Source organism: Manis javanica, chromosome 1, assembly GCF_040802235.1.
Source record: "Manis javanica isolate MJ-LG chromosome 1, MJ_LKY, whole genome shotgun sequence".
Classification (NCBI taxonomy): Eukaryota; Metazoa; Chordata; class Mammalia; order Pholidota; family Manidae; genus Manis; species Manis javanica.
The window spans coordinates 160464742-160482694 of NC_133156.1; the positions used below are offsets into that span (position 1 = coordinate 160464742).

Below are 17953 nucleotides of genomic sequence, written 5' to 3' on the forward strand. Positions count from 1 at the left end.
AAAGGGCACTAGAGGCCACCTGGGACATTTCTTGTCAGATCTGAAAGCAGGCATGGATGCCAAGGAGCGTCCTGTCCCCATGTGGCGAATGTGTGTAGACACCGTGGCACTGCTTCTGGCAAGACCTCACCCTTGCTCCTGACCCTCGCCATCCAAGCTTGCCTGTCCTATGTCCTCGTCATTTTAGGAAGCTCTTTTTCTCTACCAGAAAAGTATCTGGAATAGAGGAATCCTGTTAACCTGTTAAGGCGTCACCTGTCCTCAGTAACAAAGTGTTAATGAAGGCTCCAGTGTTCAGCTATGCAGGCTGTGCTCTGCACAGCTTGGGGCCTGTGGTCACATAGACTCCCGATCTGTAAAATACGCTTGGACACAGAAAGCCCTTTGTGATGGGACAAGATGCAATCCGGGGGAAGTGAATACCTTTGCAAGGAGATGTGGGAGGGAGTGATATATTTTGCAGGAAGAGATAAGTATAGCACATGGCCGAATCAAGAGCATTAGAAGCAGATCACCCTGGCCTCAGGTCCCACTGTCACATTTCCATTTAGTACCTGGGTGAGCTGGGTGAGTTATGTAACTTCTCTGAGTCTGCAGAAAGGAGGGTGGGGGAGATCTTCCTTCACCCCACATGCAAGGGCAGCCCATTGGGCTGGCTCTCGGGACTCTGGCTTCCCGCCTTCGTCCACTCCTCATCAGGGAAAGGGAATGACCTGGGTGTTTAGTGACCCAGCTCAGATTCCTTAGCACCCAAATCCAATTACAACGGGGCCGCAAAAAGTCGCACATACATGTTTTTTTCATAATGGTAAGATATGAAAAACACAACATGTGCTATTTTAACCAGTATTAAGTGTACAGTTCAGTGGCATTAAGTATATTTACATTCTTGTACAACCATCACCATCCTCCATCTCCAGAATCCCTTTCATCTTTTCAAACTGACACTCTGTACCCATTGAACAACCACTCTACGTCTCCCTCTCTCAGTCCCTGGCAACCATCATTTTACTTTCTGTCCCTGTAAATCTGACAATTGCATGTGTCTCATATAAGTGAAATCATACAGTGTTTGCCCTCTGGGGACACGCTTTGCTTCACTTAGCATAGTGTGTTCATGTTCATCCAAGTTGTAGTCCATATAAGAACTTCTTTCCTTTTTAAGGCTGAATAATGTTCCCCCAAATGGATGCACTACCTTTATCTGTTTGTCCATCAATGGACACTTGCGTTTCTTCTACCTTTTGCCTATTGTGAATAATGCTACTATGAAGATGGGCATACAAATACCTGTGCAAGAACTTTGCTTTTACTTCTGAGTGTACACCCAGCAGCAGAATTGCTGGGTCATAAGGTAATTCTATGGTTAATTTTTAGGAACCTCTATACTGATTTCTGCAGTAGCTGTACTATTTTATATTCTCACCAGCAATACACAAGTGTTCCAATTTCTCCACATCCTCATCAATACTTATTTTTCTGTTTTTTAAAAAATAATGGCTACCTGAATGGTGTTGCACATATAATTTTAAAATTAATGCTGAACATCTCTTAGTTCCCTTGATTTCTTCATGGCATCCTCCTTAGATTGCTGTGGGCAGAGAGATGGAAATTCCTCCTTCTGCTCAGAAATGATGCAACCAAAGGGGTCACTTGCTGATCTATCATCGAGGTGCACAGATGACCCAGCCTGTCCTGAAGGCAGGGACAGGTGTCAGTGGTGAGGGGAAGCACAGAATAGGTTTGGACAGTCCTATTGAATGGCTTCTGGCTACTACTCCAGGAGAAAAAGGTGTCATCTTATGGATGTGCATTCAATATCCCATAACTGCAATGAGAATTTTCAGGTTTTTTTATCTGGGCACCATTTCGATACCCAACTCCCAAGAACCAGAGTGCACTTGCATCTGCAGCAGTCACTGGCAGGCTAGTGCTGGTCCTTATCCTTTCATCCCCTGCCCTCCTTTTATTTACCTATTTCTCATAAAATGGATCCTGAATTCTCACCAAAAAGAAATAAAGGGACCAAGAGCAGCCTCTATTCAGCTTGGAGAGTCCTTGTGCACAGCGGTTAGGGAGTCACTGACCTAGAACTGCAGGGGTGTGTGTGGGCCACCTGGCAGCCTTGAGAGGACATGTTCTTGGGTGAATTGCCAGCCAGGCTCTGTTGTTGGCTCCAGGTACAGCTGCCCCCACCGGTACCTGGGGTCGGGACCCTCCGTGGTGGGGCAGGACATTGCCATCAGGCGTCAGTGATGTGCCCTCTGTGCTGAGCTACCAGCTGGAGAACTTCCCACTCGGAACACCTCGATGGCCCTCTCCAGTCTTCATTCCCCAGATTTTCCCCACAATCCTCCCTCCTACCTGCATTTGTAGCCCCGTGGGGGAAAGGCAATTTTGCACACTTTCATTTGCATGGAAATAAATGTGCAGTAACGCAAGAACCAAGAGGAGCCGAGCTGCACTGTTCCCTCAGCAACCACCGGCTGTCATGGCCACATATACGTCCCCACCCTGCAGGACTCTGAACACCCACCTGTAGGTGGTGGAGTTGGGGCATGTGCCTGTTACCCCTTGGAGCACCTCTCTTCTGACTGATGCCCCATTAAGGAATTATTACCACACGTCTTAACCTAAGACAGTTGAGAAAGTAAGTCAAAGAGATCTGCAGTGTGCTGTACTGAGAAAGAAAACAAGAAAACGCCAATTTAAAAAACTGAAGTTCGACTTAAATCCTGACACACATCCCCACCAGGGGTGTGCCTGTGCCTCCCACTCCCTAACAGTTGGATCTGGGAGAACGTTTCAATAACTGTGGGAAATAATAGTTATCCAGCCCCTTCACATGTGGGGCCTGGGCTACCCACTCAGGCTTCTGGAATAAGAAGTACCTCTCGCGTCTGAGCGCCTGGATCACAAGGAAGGGGCCCTGTGTGTGCGTGGGAGCTGAGCCTGGGCTCTTGAGCAGAATTTATATCCTCCATCTGCAATTAGCCCATTGCCTCTGCTGAGAAAATGAATAGTTCTCTGTCGCTAATGGGATCATTGTTCTCACCCCAATGGAAGGAAAAATGCCCAGAAACAAGTTTAATGGATTTTTCCCCCCGATACTTAAAACCATGGCAGTGATTTCCTGCTTCCAGAAAGGCCTTGCTGATAACTTCTCCATATGGTAATTTTCTGGGATGCTTGTTAGTGGCTTGGCAATTTTTTTTATATTAAATTCCTTATGGTAAGCAGAATTTTGTCCAGTTTTCAACCCATATGACTAGTTAAGTTTTTCAGAGAGGAAGTCATTATTTATTTTCTCTCTATTCATCTTAAAAAGACATCTTTCTGTCCTCAGCCCCGCAGTTGCCTCACCTTTTCACATGCGGCTTCAGGTTCAGGGCCACAAAGCGCCTGGATGGGAATGTCATGCTCATGGTTCAGAGGCTCAGGCACTGAGTTCTGCGAGTCACCTTTCCCCTTTCCAGTAACATTCTGTGCACCGGCCTTGCCAGGGTAGACACAGCCAGGCCCAGGATAGAAACCTCTTTTTCCATGCAGAGGTGACTCTCGTGCAAGCAGGCTCACTTCCTGGCCGCACGACCTGCCATCTCACACAACCTAAAAATTCAAAACACCTCATCTTAAAAATATCAAAAAAAGAATCTTACAAAAATTATTTAGTATCATCTGTCTCCCCATCACCACCACCATCCCTGTGGGTATTATTCACAGCAGAAGAAATTATATTTATGTACTCAGTAGAAATAATGTAGATGATCCTAAGAATGGCATTAGCTCTGGAAATAACCCACATAAGGATGATTTCTGACATGAGACCCTGAAATGATTTGCAACGCACTCCCCATTAGAATTGTGAATTTTCATTTGTAAAAGGTGGTGAAGATATACATGTCAAGCCTCAGTGACCACTGAATGTAAAACGTAAACGACAACCAGCCTTTTCAGGTGTCACTTTCATGCCTTTTTTTCTTGCATACTTGCATCTATAAATTAAACAATTTTCAACCTAAGGGCTGAGGCAAAATGAGGCTTTATTTGAAGACTTGGTTATATTTATTTATTTACATTGGGCACTAGACATAAATCAACCTACTGATGCTAGGTTATGCTATTTAAAGAAAATCACTTCATAAAAAACATCCCCTAGGATGGTTCTCCAGGCAAGAGCTTCCCTGGCACACTGAAGGGTGTGTTTTATCTCAGGAATCTGCAAAATGTAGCTGACTTTATTGGTCCAAGTGCTTAGCTGCAGATAACAAAATCCCCTCTGTCTAAGCAGAAAGAGATTTATGTAGCGGTATAATCAGGCTTTAGAAGGAAGTTGGGAAATCGGGAAGAGTGAGAAAAGACTAACTAACAGGAACAATGTTCAAAATGACACTGAGTCAGACTGCGAGGAAGCTCATGTCTCCCTTCCCACCAGGCGCTGCCCCAGCGCCTCACCTTTGCCTCACCTGGTGCCTTCTCTTCATGTTAACTCTGTCCAGAATCTGAATTGCCTGTGTCGCTGTCTGATCTGTAGATACCAAGCCTCACCTTGAGCTCTCGCTGTCAAGAAGTCTGGGAAATGTAAACTGGAGGAGAGAGGCAGGGGGAAGCGTCAAATGAAGCAGCATTCAGCTCAGTTTGACAGCAGACCCCCTGGTTAGAGAGTTTAATATAAACTAGTTGGTGAAGAAGCTGAAATTGGTGACTGGTCGTGGCACCCCGGAGGCATCTAACTAGCGCAGCGTCCACCTGGCCACCTGACACCCTTCTAGGCCCACCTGACAAGGAGGGCTGCAGGAAGGCTTCACCAGCTTTCACCAGCATGGCTTCTGCCTGGAGAGCACTGTCGCCCCCGTGGACTGGACACTTCTGGAGTGCACCCCATCCTCTTCTCCTTCCCTGTGCCCAGCTTTTCTCTGAGGAGATGGCAGCTGCTTTTACTTCAAGCGGGAGCCCTTCTGTGCCACCTCAGCATCTGAAATGGAACACACGAGATCAGACTTGTTTATTTCCACTGGTAGCTTGAGAGAGTTACCTCCTGATGGCACAGCCATTCCTTTTATGTTTTATTCCTTAGCTCATCTTATTTGGCTTTCATAAAAATCACCAGGCTCAAGAGAATTATGGATATATTTGATAGAGACAAATAATATCAATGATAGCATATTTTTACTATGCTTTTGTGTCAGTAATACATATATAACCACCCTATGGGCAAGGTCTACTTATCCTCAATTTATAGATTGAATTTGTAGGTGGAAACTGAAGTTCAGAGAGGTTAAGTGGCTTGTTTAAAGTAACACAGCAGCTCCAGAGTCCAGCTTAGATCTGTGACTCTCCAGTAGGACGTCTTTTCCTGCATAACTTATTCTCCTGGCATAAAGCTATAAACAAGAGTAGATGAAGGTTGGAGTTTTACTAATGGGGTGGAGGGATGTGTGTGTCTCTGTGAATGGCTCATGTAGATTTCATAAATTTTTACATAAATGTATGTGTGTTAACCCAACCAAAGTGCACGGTTGATAGGATATTGCATTTTTTGATTGAGAGCTTACAGCTTGGCAAGTAATACCATTGTTATCCCATTGTTCTACCTCACTTAACAAAGCCAGGCTAGCAGGAGGAATCAGGCCAGGATTGTACACATGCTTTTTATTTGCCACGTGGGGCACACTGGCAAGATGCCTGCAGAGAGCTGATGCTCCAGGGAACCAGAGAATGCTGACTGGCACACGGCGAGGTCAGCCGCTAGCAAGCATGTGTCTGCAAGAACGAATCTCCCTGACTTTGCCTACACCAACCCTCACCGTGGGCTGGCATTCCCATTTATCACCTCATGGTGTGGGTGAATAAAATAAAGGGGACTGTGTGACTTGCTCAAGGTCCTTCAGTGAGCAAGTGGCCCATGGTGGATCTAGCTGGTTGTCTTGAGACAAGCCGGTGGGGCTCAGGGATCAACTTCCTAGGCTGTCATCCTCAGGGCACAGACTTCAGCCAAGGGCAGAGTTTCCCAAGAAGGGCTGGTGCCTGGGGAGAGGGCCCAGGAGGGGATGGGATTGGGCAGGTGCAGCAGGAGGCTGTGGAGTAGGAGGTGAGCAAGCGACCCTGGTACAGGAGTCCCTCCTTCGTACAGCAGCCCTTGGCAGTGAGGGCCAGGGGCAGGGAGGGCGCAGTGTCTCCCACAGCAAACTCTCCCTGCTTCTGAGGAACTTCTACTGCTGATAGATGGGCAACAATGAGAGTTAATAACAACTAACCCATGGAGAGCCGCCTACACTTTGAAAGCATTTTTCACCTGTGGTACCTGGTTCTGTCTGTGCAGTTTCCCGAGGCAGAAAGCAGGCCACTGATCATTTTCCAATGAGAATCTGAAGCTCAGAGAAGTCAAATCTATGCTGCTCTGTATCCCAGCACGCTTTATTTCAACAACGATTGTTTCAAACCGGAAGGAGAGGATATTCATGGGAGGAAAATGAAAACGATGAAACAGTATAGGTGAGCAAGACGGTTTTTTCCCCCAACAGTTAGCAGGCGTCCCCCCTCCCTCTGTCATGCAAGCTGACCCCACGCACAGCGCCTCCTCAGGGCCCACTTCATGTGAGGCCTGCTGCCCTCCCGCGTCTCTGGGCCCAGCAGTAGCTGGCTTCCCTGGGTCACACGCGCCCCGCCTTCCAGCAAGGAGTCTCCACTGGCTTTCTGCTCCCCTCTGGCTCTCTGTGCGGGGTCTTGTGAGGAAGCCCCAGCACGGGGTTCTGGGGTGAGGGGCTGCAGCCCGACTCTGAGGGCAGCCAAAGGGAGCAGGTCTGAAGGACGGCCACGTGACAGCCCCACACGCTGGGCAAAACACTGTTTCTGGGCCCCGGGAACTCCCCCGTGATGGTCAAAGGCAAGAGAGATTCTTGCCCCACCACCAAGAAAAGATGGCACAGGCGAATGAGCCACCATTCTTACCTATGTTGTAGCGATTCCAGGAGAGACTGAGGTTGAGAAGTCTCTGAGGCTACAGCGTGCAAGGCAAGTGTGACTGTTGTGAGGAAAATGGCAGGTATTGGGCTGAGTCTGAAAGCCGGTGGAATTTGGAGAGCTAGGGTGGGGTGTGTTGGAATATTTCAAACGTTGTGTTTTGGGTTTAGAGACTCAGAAAACAAGTGTATTAGTTTCCAGAGCTGCTGTAATGAACTACCATGAACCGGTGGCTTCAAACAATAGAAATCTATTCCCTCATGGTGCTGGAGGTTGGAAGTCCAAATTCAAGGTGTCAGCAGGGCCATGTTCCCTCTGATGGCCCTGCAGAGGATCCTGCCTTCTGTCTTCCTAGCTTCTGGGGGTCACCAGGATCCCCTGGAGTGTTTCTGTTTGCAGGAGCATCACTCCATCTCTGCTGCTGTTGTCGCATGGTATTATCCCTGTGTTTTTCTGTGCCCGAACTGCATTCTCCTCTCTCTTATAAAGGTGCCAGTCACTGCATTAAGCCCATTCTAATCCAGTATGGCTTTATTTCAACTTGATTACAGCTGCAAAGACCCTCTTTCCAAATACAGTCATATTCTCAGGTCCTGGGAATTAGGACTTAACACAGTTTTTTAGGGGACACAGTTCAACCCATAAAAGCAAAGAACTTTTATTAGTGTTCAAGCACAGCGAAGAAAGCAAAGAGATGGTTTCTGACATTGGAAATCAAGTTGGATATTTTAGTGGATAAAAGGATAAGAGGTATTAGCTCTAGGCAAGGAAAAGAACTATGCAGTAAGTTCATTTTAAGTTCAAATAGGGGAGAGAGATGATTAACCAAAAATTAAGAAATGAGGTTTGATGACTTTTCACAGTTATCTAAAGTATGTCTCATGCATCTTGACATCTATAACAATATGATTATTAATTCAGGCAGGTAAACATACCTTCATAAAAACAGTTCGCTAGGAAGACAGTCCTTAACACTTGCCGTTGAGTGGTGAAAAAAAATACAACCGAAGAGAATCTGTCACTCATGAATGGCGAATAGAGCATTTAACCTGATTTAAAGTCCTGTGTTTCAAACAGCTTACTTGGCTTAAACAGAGCTCTTTAATTCATGAGGTTATATATTCAGCTTCCTTAAAGGTAGGATAAAGAAACCTTAGAGCACAGCATCTAAATAAATAAAGTGCCTTTCAGTTTAAGTGACTTCTTTCATAATTTCCCTTTAACTTAAAACTAATTTCTCTCTTCCATGGAGACTCACATTTCTGACTTCAGATTTTCCTTTTTGAAAGGGAATGCCTACATTATTTTGTTTGCACATACGGATAGCATTCCTTTTAAAGGAACAGAATGATTGAAGACAAGGAGGTGTATTCTGGAAACAACAACTAGATGCAGCAGGAATTGGCTCTGAGGAACAGGAGGCAGGGCAACATGGAGCTTTCTTTGGGCTCCCAGAGGGTGGGTGCTCAGCTGATGTTGGTGCATGAATGAACAATAACAGAGAGAATGCGGGTGCTGTCACTAGAATGAAGACAGGAGAAGCTGACTGGAGGAAGAATGGGGTAGAAGATACGAGCTTCATTTTGGAGATACTGATCTTAAACCTGCAGAAGGATGACTCCAGGAGGTGGAAAAGCAAAACTAGGGCACAGGAGTGAGGCGGGGTGGAATAACAGCTTAAGAAGCATTTCCATGGAAATAATAGTTGAGATAACAAGATCTGGTGAGATTTTTGACAGAGACTGGACATGGAGAGAAAAGAAGTGGGCTTAGCATAGAATAGAATGTGGACATTGACTACATTTGGGGTTAGAACTTGGTCAGTGGCAGGTCAACCCAGCTGAGGTTGTCCAAGTCCTGGAGATCAGATACAATCCCCAGGGAAGGCAAGTATTTGGGACAGACTCAGCTACAGAAAGGTCAGGGAGGACAGCCATGGCAGAGCCAGAGATTCTCAGGTTCTGCATTCCTGCAAGAGTAGAGTTAGAGCAGTCATTGGTACCTGCTCCCTACCCCTCAACCTGGCTGTGGCTGGGAGGCGTGAATCAGATGCTTTGGGATGCTGGTGGCAGGTGTCATGCTGGACACTGGTGAGAGAAAGGAATGTTCTCAGTCTTAGAAGGAAGTTGAGTAGCATAATTTCACAGGTTTAAGAACCCAGGCTCTAGAGTCAGATACCTGTGTTCCCAAACCACTTCTACTATGTTTGTGACCTTGGGCAATTTGTTTAACAGATATTTAGTTTCCTCATCTGCAAAATAGCAAGAAGATATGAACTGGCATTGACCATGCACATGTACACAAGTGCCTAGTCCAGTGTCAGGGTCTTGTAGGTGCTCAGTGAAAGTCAGGTAGCAGCATAGCAGCAGCAATGGTGCTTGCACAGCTGTGGAGGTAAGAACTCAGGTTCGGTGGCTGTGTTGGTTAGGCCAGGCTAGGATATTCTGCAGTAACAAACAATCCCAAACCTCAGTGACATATAATATCAAAGGTCTATTTTGCATGCAAGTGGCATGTGCATCATGTGTTGGCTGTAACTCAATCCATGTCATCTTCATCCTAAGATCCAAGCCTCTGTCTAGTAGTCACTGTGGCTACTAGAGGGAGGAGAGTATATGGGGAAGAGCACAGTTGCTTTTACTGCTTCTGTCCTGAAGGAGCACATGTCACTTTTGCTCACTTCACTCGTCACTGTTCACCTGGTATGGCCTGAATTCAGTAGAGCAGGGAAGTACAGTCTCTCAGGGTGGGACACCACTGTTGGTAAGCAGTAATTCAGTGACTGTAGAGGGAGCTGGTCAGTGGAGCTTTGGCATAAGCTGGGAGCTTAACCACCTGTGTAAATCAGACACTCAGTTTAAAGCCTGGGACAGACTCAGAGCAGGGCGAGCAGGTGGTTCCTGAGCCCAGGATTGGACAAGCCCAGGATGGGCCAAGAACAGGCCAGGACAGGCATGCGGAGGCCCGGACAATTCTCTCCAGGATGAAGGCCACCAGGGTGAAGAAGCCAGGAGTCTCACAATGGGCAAGGAGAGCTGGTTTAAGCTACACAATAGCTTGGCCTAAACTGTCACTGGTCTGGCCACCCCTGCACATTCCCTGACAGCATTTGTGTTGCGTGCCCGGAGCCCAAGCCCCAAGCGGGGAGGACGGTGGAGAGAAGTGCAGCTCTGCTTTGGTCTCAGAACTGCCCTGGCTTCCTCAGGGAAGTTCCATGCTTCATTAGCTTTGTATTCCTGGTCTGTGTTGAGTCAACATCAGTTCATATCTTGGACCCTAGAGTGCCGAGTGGAAAATGTAGGAACTGGAGTGAGACAAAGCCAAAATCAAAGGTATGCATATGAAACACACACACCTGCCTTGCTTTCCAGTGCTCATGCAAGCAAAGAGCACACATCTGAAAGAGATGTCACATGTGGTTGGGAGGGGAGGAGAAGGGCAGACTGGACCAGTGATTACAGGAAACTAATACAATCAGGAAGGGTTTGCAAAGTGCTGCTTGCTCTGAGGAATTCAGATGACATGCTGAGGGACAGGTATGACCAGCTCCACTCCCTGCCCTCACTTCCCCTGAAAATAACCAGAGCCCTGTGTATTTATATGGCAATTTGAGGGAAGAAGGGCCAGAGGTGTTAGAATTCCTGAGAGCCAGACTAGGCAGGGCCACGAAGAAGGTTCTGTAGCAGGTGTGCTGCAAGCATCTGTTGAACGACGGGGTAACTGAAGGGGCGCAGGAGCCCTCCTGGCTGGATGTTGGTGGGATGACATGTGTTGTCTGGAACCACAGCTCTCTCAGGGCCATGAGGTGACAAGCCAACAGTCCAAGTCAGTGTGGGAAGAGTGGCAGGGCCAGGAGGCAGAGGGAGCCTTGTCTTTGACCACTTGGGTGAGTTGTGGAACCAAACTACCCCCATCTCTGACCTCCTCACTGAGGTAACCAAGCCCTGCATTTAAGCATCCTGACCCATAGAACACACGAAAGACAGTCTTCATCTGGTCCTCTCTAATGAAATGATCACATGACCTACGATCCTTCAATGCCTTTTCGTATTATTATCTCCCTTAGTAGGACAGGGCAATCTGCTGGTTTTTAGTAGAACAGAAGTCCCTGGTCATCAGTATGAAGCAGTGAAATACAGACAGCAGGCTCCTCTCCAGGCATGATGGTGGCAGCGTGGCTGGAGGTCGGGTTTGGAACCTGTGGCCACGAGAAGGGAGAACTCCTCCCTCTGTGCCGAGTCCATCACTTGTTTCTGGTGATTTTAACCCCTAAATGATTCTTCAGCTCCTAGTTCTCACTCTGTGCTTGTTGCCACCATAACGGTTCAACCCGGCATCCATGGGAGGTGCCAGTGTCACTTACTCAGGTCTAGCCTCGGTCCCTCTGATTCCTCCCCCAACAGCAGCCAGGTAAGCTTTGGCAAACTTATACCCAATCAAGCATTCCTTTGCTGAAAATGCTTCCCTGCCCCCTACCTGTCAGACTCTAAATAAAAGCTCTCAAGATTTGGGCCCAATCACTTAACAATGGTGGTGGCCTCCTGGCTGCCTGCCCACCTCCGTGACCTTCCAGCAGGTTCCCCACTTGGACGCCAGCCACACTGCCTTCTCTGAGTCCTTTCCACCCATGGAGCTGCCCTGGGCTCAGAGCATTTGCACGTGCTGTTCCTTCCACCCAGAACAGACTTCCTGTGTGTTTCGCCCCATCATCCCCACGTGGCCTTCAGAGCTCAGGCATCACTTCCAGAGGGAAGCCTTCTCAGCCTCTTGAACTACTATGTCCTATTTGTCACAGTCGCAATTTCACCTTTGTTCGTATTTGACCAGTGTCTGCTTCCCATGCAGGATTATAAGCTGCACAAAAGCAGCCTCTGTATGTTTCTGTCTCCTTCATGTCCTCACGACTCAGCGTGGGGTAGACCCACCATACAAAGTTTTGGAATGGATAATTGAAATTGCTTTTTGCTCTTTAGGTTCATTTTTTCCCCCTCTCATGGTTATCTGGCCTTACCAGCTCCTCCTCTCATCTTACCAATGGGAAATCACAGAGGGCTGGTGGAGCCAATGGACTTATTCTGGGACTTAAATGAAGGGCAGGGGTGGGGAGGCCAGGAGGAAGGAGGCAGCTGCACAGGTGGGAGGGCTGCCCAGCAAAGCCCTCCCATGGAAATGGTGTTTATAGAGGTAAGCCCCAAGCACAGGCATAAAGGACACAAGCACACCGACCTACTTAGTTACTGGGATGGTTCAGACTTTAATAAATTAGCTCAACAAACAGGCATTGTATGTCTCATTCTCTGAGCAGCATAAGTAAGACACGGCAGACACAGACGAGTAAAAAGATGATTGGCAGTGGGAGTCACAGGCACCCTAGGAGCTCTGGAGGTATTCTCACCCAGACTGGGAGGGCGTGAGGAGAAGTCCAGAGGTTTCCCAAGGAGACACCATTTTCAGGGTGCAGGAGGAGGGGTGCAGGAGGGGGAGTGCAGGAGAAGACCCAGAGCCTGTGACAGCAGAGGGCATTCAGTGCTCTGCAAGGGGCTTGACAGGTTACAGCAGAGAGTACATCTGGGGCTAGATCCTGAAGGACCCTGAAAGGCAAGAAAAAACACTTAAGCTCTATCCTGGCAGTCATGGCTGCTGGATGGACATGAGATGGGGAGGGACTGGGTTCTACCTGCAGCTGACTTCCCCGTGTTGCTGTTTGTTGGTTAAGTGGTGACACCCACTGAAGATGTGGCCGTGCCCTGGAATCTGTCATCATGGCGTCATTTGGCAAAAGACGCTTCGCTGATGATACAATGAGACCATTGACATGAGGTCATCCTGGATGAGGGTGGGCCCTAAATCCAGTGACAAGTATCCTAATAAGGTAAGAGAGGGGAGAAGGCCAGGAGGAGGCTGTGTGGGCATGAGGGCCCAGGTAGGGGTTTGCAGTCCCCCACCAGGGAGTGCATGGAGCACGGAGTGCTGCCGAGGCTTCCCGAGAGCCCTCGGGATCTGGGTGATCTACTGACACTTGGCTTTGGACTTCTGAGACTGTGAGAAACTTCAGACTAATTTGGACTATGAGAGAATACATTTTTGTTGTCTAAAGTCACCCCATTTGTGATACTTTGCTACAGCAGGCCTAGGAAAGGAATACAGGGATCTTTCCAAAATAAAAATCTTCATGTGTGGTGGCAGGATATGCCCCTCCTGTCCCGCCCTCCTGTGGGCCGCCTCTGTGCCAGTGCTCAGGCTCCAGCCCTGGTGAACCATCTACACGCCCCCTCCCATCAGGCCCCAGATCACCTCTGGGCCTTCACCTTGGCTGTTTCCTCAGCTTCCTCTCACCCTGCTCCCACCCTGCCCACTAAACCTTGCTCTGCCAGGAGAACTCCTAGTGATACAGCTGGTCTCAGCTCGGCTGTCACCTCCTCTGGGAAGCCCTCCTCCACTTTGCAGGCCAGGTGAGGTGTGCCTCCCTCATGCTGCTAGAGCACTTGTCTCACCATGGAACTGGCTGGTGTCTGAGTCAGTTCTAGAGAAAGAAGGCTTGTTGCTCATAGGCCTCCAGACACGGCCTGGACCAGCTTCATAATGGGCACTCGGTTATTGTTGAATGAACGGGTCAACCATGGGGTGAGTTGGGGACTGTGGCCACAATTTGAGTTAGAGACAATGGTGATAAAGGAGGTGGAGACGAGGGTAGAGCATGAGATGTGGAGAAGGAGAATTAACAGGGTTGGTGACTAGCTGTAGGAGGGAGGTGAATGAGGGTAAAGGACACCCCTGTGACTCTGGCTTGTGGCCAGGTAGAAGGTGGGCTCATTGCAGAGGGAAGGCAGGGTGGCTGTGGATTATGGATTTGGGGCAGGTCAAGCAAGAATTCATAGGGCCCTCAATTTCCTTGACTACTTTTTGACTGGGGGAGTAGGTGGGGACAGCTCTCAGTCAGGAGTGGATCTGGATCCCTTCCTATTAAAATGCCGGGACCACAGGGCATCTCCCACTGCTCAGGGAAGCAGTTGGCAGCACAGGTGAGGAGGTGCCCTGGCAGAATCACCATCCTGGCCCGAGGGGGTGACAGCCAGCATTCCAGGTCACGGTGGAGGAAAAAAATGCCCCTAAGTTCTAGGAAGGCAGGAATCCATAAACTTTGAGTAACTGAAAGCCATCTGAGGTTGGACCCATGGGGGTCCTGAATGGCAGATCTAGAGAAAGCCCCTGGCTTACCTGAAATGTAGCCACGGCCTCCTCCAGATGGTCCCAAGCTCGCTACAGGCTTTGGTCAGCTGTGTCCAGGGCCAGAGCAGTTCTTGCCTGTGTCTAATTCCCTGGATGTACCCCTGAAGGAGCTGGGTCTTTGCAAAAGGGGCTATCAGCTAGTAGAGAGAGGCCTCTGGTCTGCTGCTATGTTCCTGTGGTCTATTCATTAATTCACAAATAAATTACTACTTTTTAGAAATTATTTTTTATATACATACAATGAAATACTCAGCCTTAAAAAAGGAAGGACATTCTGACATATGCTGTAGTATGAACACTAAGTGAAATAAGCCAGGCACAAAGGACAAACACTGTATGATTCCAGTTACATGGGGGACCTGCAATAGCCAGGTTCATCGAGACAGAAAGTAGAATAGGGGTTGCCAGGGGCTCAGGGTGGGAAATGGGGAATTATTTAATGGGTACAGAGTTGAGTTTTGCAAGATGAAAAGCATTCCGCAGATGGACAATGGTGCTGATAATACAACAATGTGAATGTGCTTAATACTGCTGAACTGTATGATTGAACATTGTTAAAATGGTAAATTTCATGTTATATGTGTTTTGCCATAATAAAAACATTGGGAAAAGATAGATCACTTTTTTCAAAGAGCTGGAGTGTGCACACTTCTGTAACATGTTTACCAGATTTCTTTAACAACCTAAGGAGAGAGACAAATACCTCTGAGAAGCTGAGAAAAGAGGGGACTGATAATTCTCTACAGTGTGCGTGAAAACCAGCCGCTCCAGTGACGGTGGAGAGGAGTAAGAGGATCCCCTGGCTGGGGACTGAAGGCGGGGGGAGGAGAGAGCAGGCCAGGACTGTACAGCTGGTCGCCCACGACCCACTGGAGATGGGGAACTAATGCTTACTATTTATGGTTTTGAGCATTCACATCTATGCTCAAGTTAACTATGTTTTATTATATTCTAATTATTTGTTATTAATACAATCGATTAAGCTGTGTTTAGTTTCTCATTCCATGATGTGGGCTTTGACATTTCAAGTGCTCCCTGTGTTGATTTATGGAGTCCGGTATCAGCTAGTAGAGAGAGGACCCCTCTAGGTATAATTCTGGGTGCATCTCACAATCATCAGGGCTCACTAGTAAGACTTCCTGTGACCACGAAAATGTGCTCTCATCTTTGCTGTTCAATATGGTGGCTGCTGAACACCTGAAATGTGGCTAGTGCCACTTAGGAGCTGAATTTTAAATTTGATGTACATTGAAGTTCAAAAGAAAACTGTCCTTGGGAAGCATGAGAAGGTTGGGATTCAGTGCTTCATTTCTACTTTTTAAAGGCCTTTCTTGAACCCAGTTTTTCTTAATCCCATTTCTAGCAGTAAAGTAAGCCCTAACGTTCTGAGACATCCACTGAACATTATCAATTCATTACTGTTCCGGACACAGCACAGGCTAGACTCTAGGTCCCCGAGTGGGTGTGCCAGGTAGAGCCTGCCTTCCAGATGGGGCTGGAACCCTCCAGAGGGTCTGGCCTGGCTATTATCTGTTACATGGGCCAGAGTGAGTCCTGGCTCCTTCTTAGAAGCAGATGTTTGATTTAATGGGGTAGGGTCACTGTGGGGAGGTAGCAGAGTCTAGGGCATCATTTTAACCACGTTCTGCAAGAGAAGTAAGCTCTACGGAGCATAATGGGAGTGCCCGTTTGCTCAGTGTTCCTGAGAGCGGTGCCTGCCTAGGATCATTCTAGGTGCACAGGGGAGAAGCGAGTTGATAATGTTTGATGGATGTCTTGGAACTTTAGGGCTCACTTTACTTCTGGAACAGGGATTAAGAAAAACTGGTCTTAAGAGAAACCTTTAAAAAGTAGAAATGAGGCACTGAATCCCAACCTTCTCATTCCTCCCAAGGACGTTTTCTTATACCTACAGAACAGCACAGGTATAAGAACGGAATAAGAGCCTATGGTATGGCTGAGACCTTGCCTGAGAGTCTCTGGTAGATAAGAAAACACCTTTGTTTTATCATTCAAGGACACAGTTCTAGCCAACCTCCAACCACAACTAACATCGTTTCCTTCACCACCATCATCCCCATCACACCTCCCCATCACTGTTTCTAGAACACCAGAAAGGACAGGATTTCCTGACCCATCATGCTTGGCACCATTTATTGGGTGAGAACAAACACAACCTTTTAAGAGCTTACAAGTACAGACAGATACACAGAATGCAGGCTGTGCTTGGCACATAAATCCTATCCTGAGAACTTATGTATAAACTGACACTTTTAAGACAATACATAGCTTACATTGTTAATATATTGTAGAAAAGTATAAGGAATGTGTGTATATATAGTGGTATAGTGTGTATATACACATACATATATACACAAACACACATATATCTGTATCATCTATCTATCTATCTAACATAGATTCAGACAATACAGAAATAGAAGTCTTTAAAGTACAAATGAAAAGTGAAAGTCTTTTTCCTTTCTTCTGCAAATATCTCTTCAGAAGGGTAACTTTTATGAACTTTTCTTGATTCCTCTCAGAAATTTAAAAAAAACACACCTATAGGTATAACTGTCAGTGTCAATCATACACACATACACACACACACAGTGTACAGGAGGACCTGGCATAGAGACAGGCTTTTTCACATAATATGTGTGAAGATTTTTACCCTTAATATAGGCAGACATAGCCCCTTTGTCCTGGCTACATAGTATTCCACCACATGGGGTTATGGGTTAAACTGTGTCCTTGTAAAGGTATGTTGGAGTCCTAATCCCTGGTACCTTAGAATGTGACCTTAGATGGAGACAGGGTCTTCACAGAGATAATCAAGTCACATTGAGGTCATCAGTGTGGATCCTAATCCAGTATGACTCAAAAGGGGAAATTTTAACACAGAGACAGACACACATGGAAGGAGGATGATATGAAGAAGCATAGGAAGAGGACCACCATTTACAAGCCTAGGAGAAAGGCCTGGAAGAGATCTCTCCCTTACGGCCCCTGGAAAGAGCCAACCCTGCCAACACCTTCACCTCAGACTTCTAGCCTCCAAAGTGTGAGACAATAAATGCCTATTGACAAAGAATACTGTTATTGGGTCAAGTTGTCATTCCAGGATCTACAGGAAACACCAAAAGCAGAGTCACCACTCTGCTGACCTGACTGCTTCCTTAGGAATCATCTGGAGTGAGAATGACGGGATGGGTAAGGGCTTGTCGCTGTTAGAAGGAGGTTTTAAGACAGCTGCCTGGGTTCTCTTGAAAGCTGTGATGGAAGCTTTCTGGAAGAGGTGGCATTCCACTGGTGCTATCATTTGGAGAAAAGAGTTCCTTGGGCACCCAGAAGACCCCCTACCTGAGCAAAGGTGCCTTCGCTGGACAGTTTGGAGAGCACCAAGCACATCCCTCTCAGAACCTGTGTAGCTGTGTGAGCCTTCCAGGTGGAAGTGGAAAGAAGCGGAAAGGACTGTCAGAACAAAGCCGGGCTCTGCCTGCAGGAAAATCTGGGCTGTGGTGCTGGCGCAGTGCCTGCCAAGTGAAATACCAGTTAGGAGATGTCACTGGAATGCAATTTAAAGAATAACTCAACCAGCACTTGAGGTTATTTAGAAAAATACCTGTGGTCACGTGCTTTGCAGAATGTTATGAACTAGAAATGAATCATTTGTACCCAGCCCAGAACAGATTTAATTACAATCCTCTCCTATGTTGCTTCTTTTAAAACTTGACCTTCTTTTCTGGTTGCTCTTCAA

At 47.2% G+C, this 17953-nt stretch overlaps 1 long non-coding RNA gene across 1 annotated transcript; it reads right to left on the bottom strand.

Annotated features, from left to right (window-relative positions):
* Positions 1-12141: 12141 nt before the first annotated feature.
* Positions 12142-17745, bottom strand: LOC108405153 (uncharacterized). The gene is made up of 3 exons (XR_001855099.3): positions 17557-17745; positions 14182-14373; positions 12142-12554 (listed from the first exon to the last, which is right to left on the bottom strand). It is a non-coding gene; the product is annotated as an uncharacterized lncRNA (long non-coding RNA).
* Between the last annotated feature and the right edge of the window lie 208 nt (positions 17746-17953).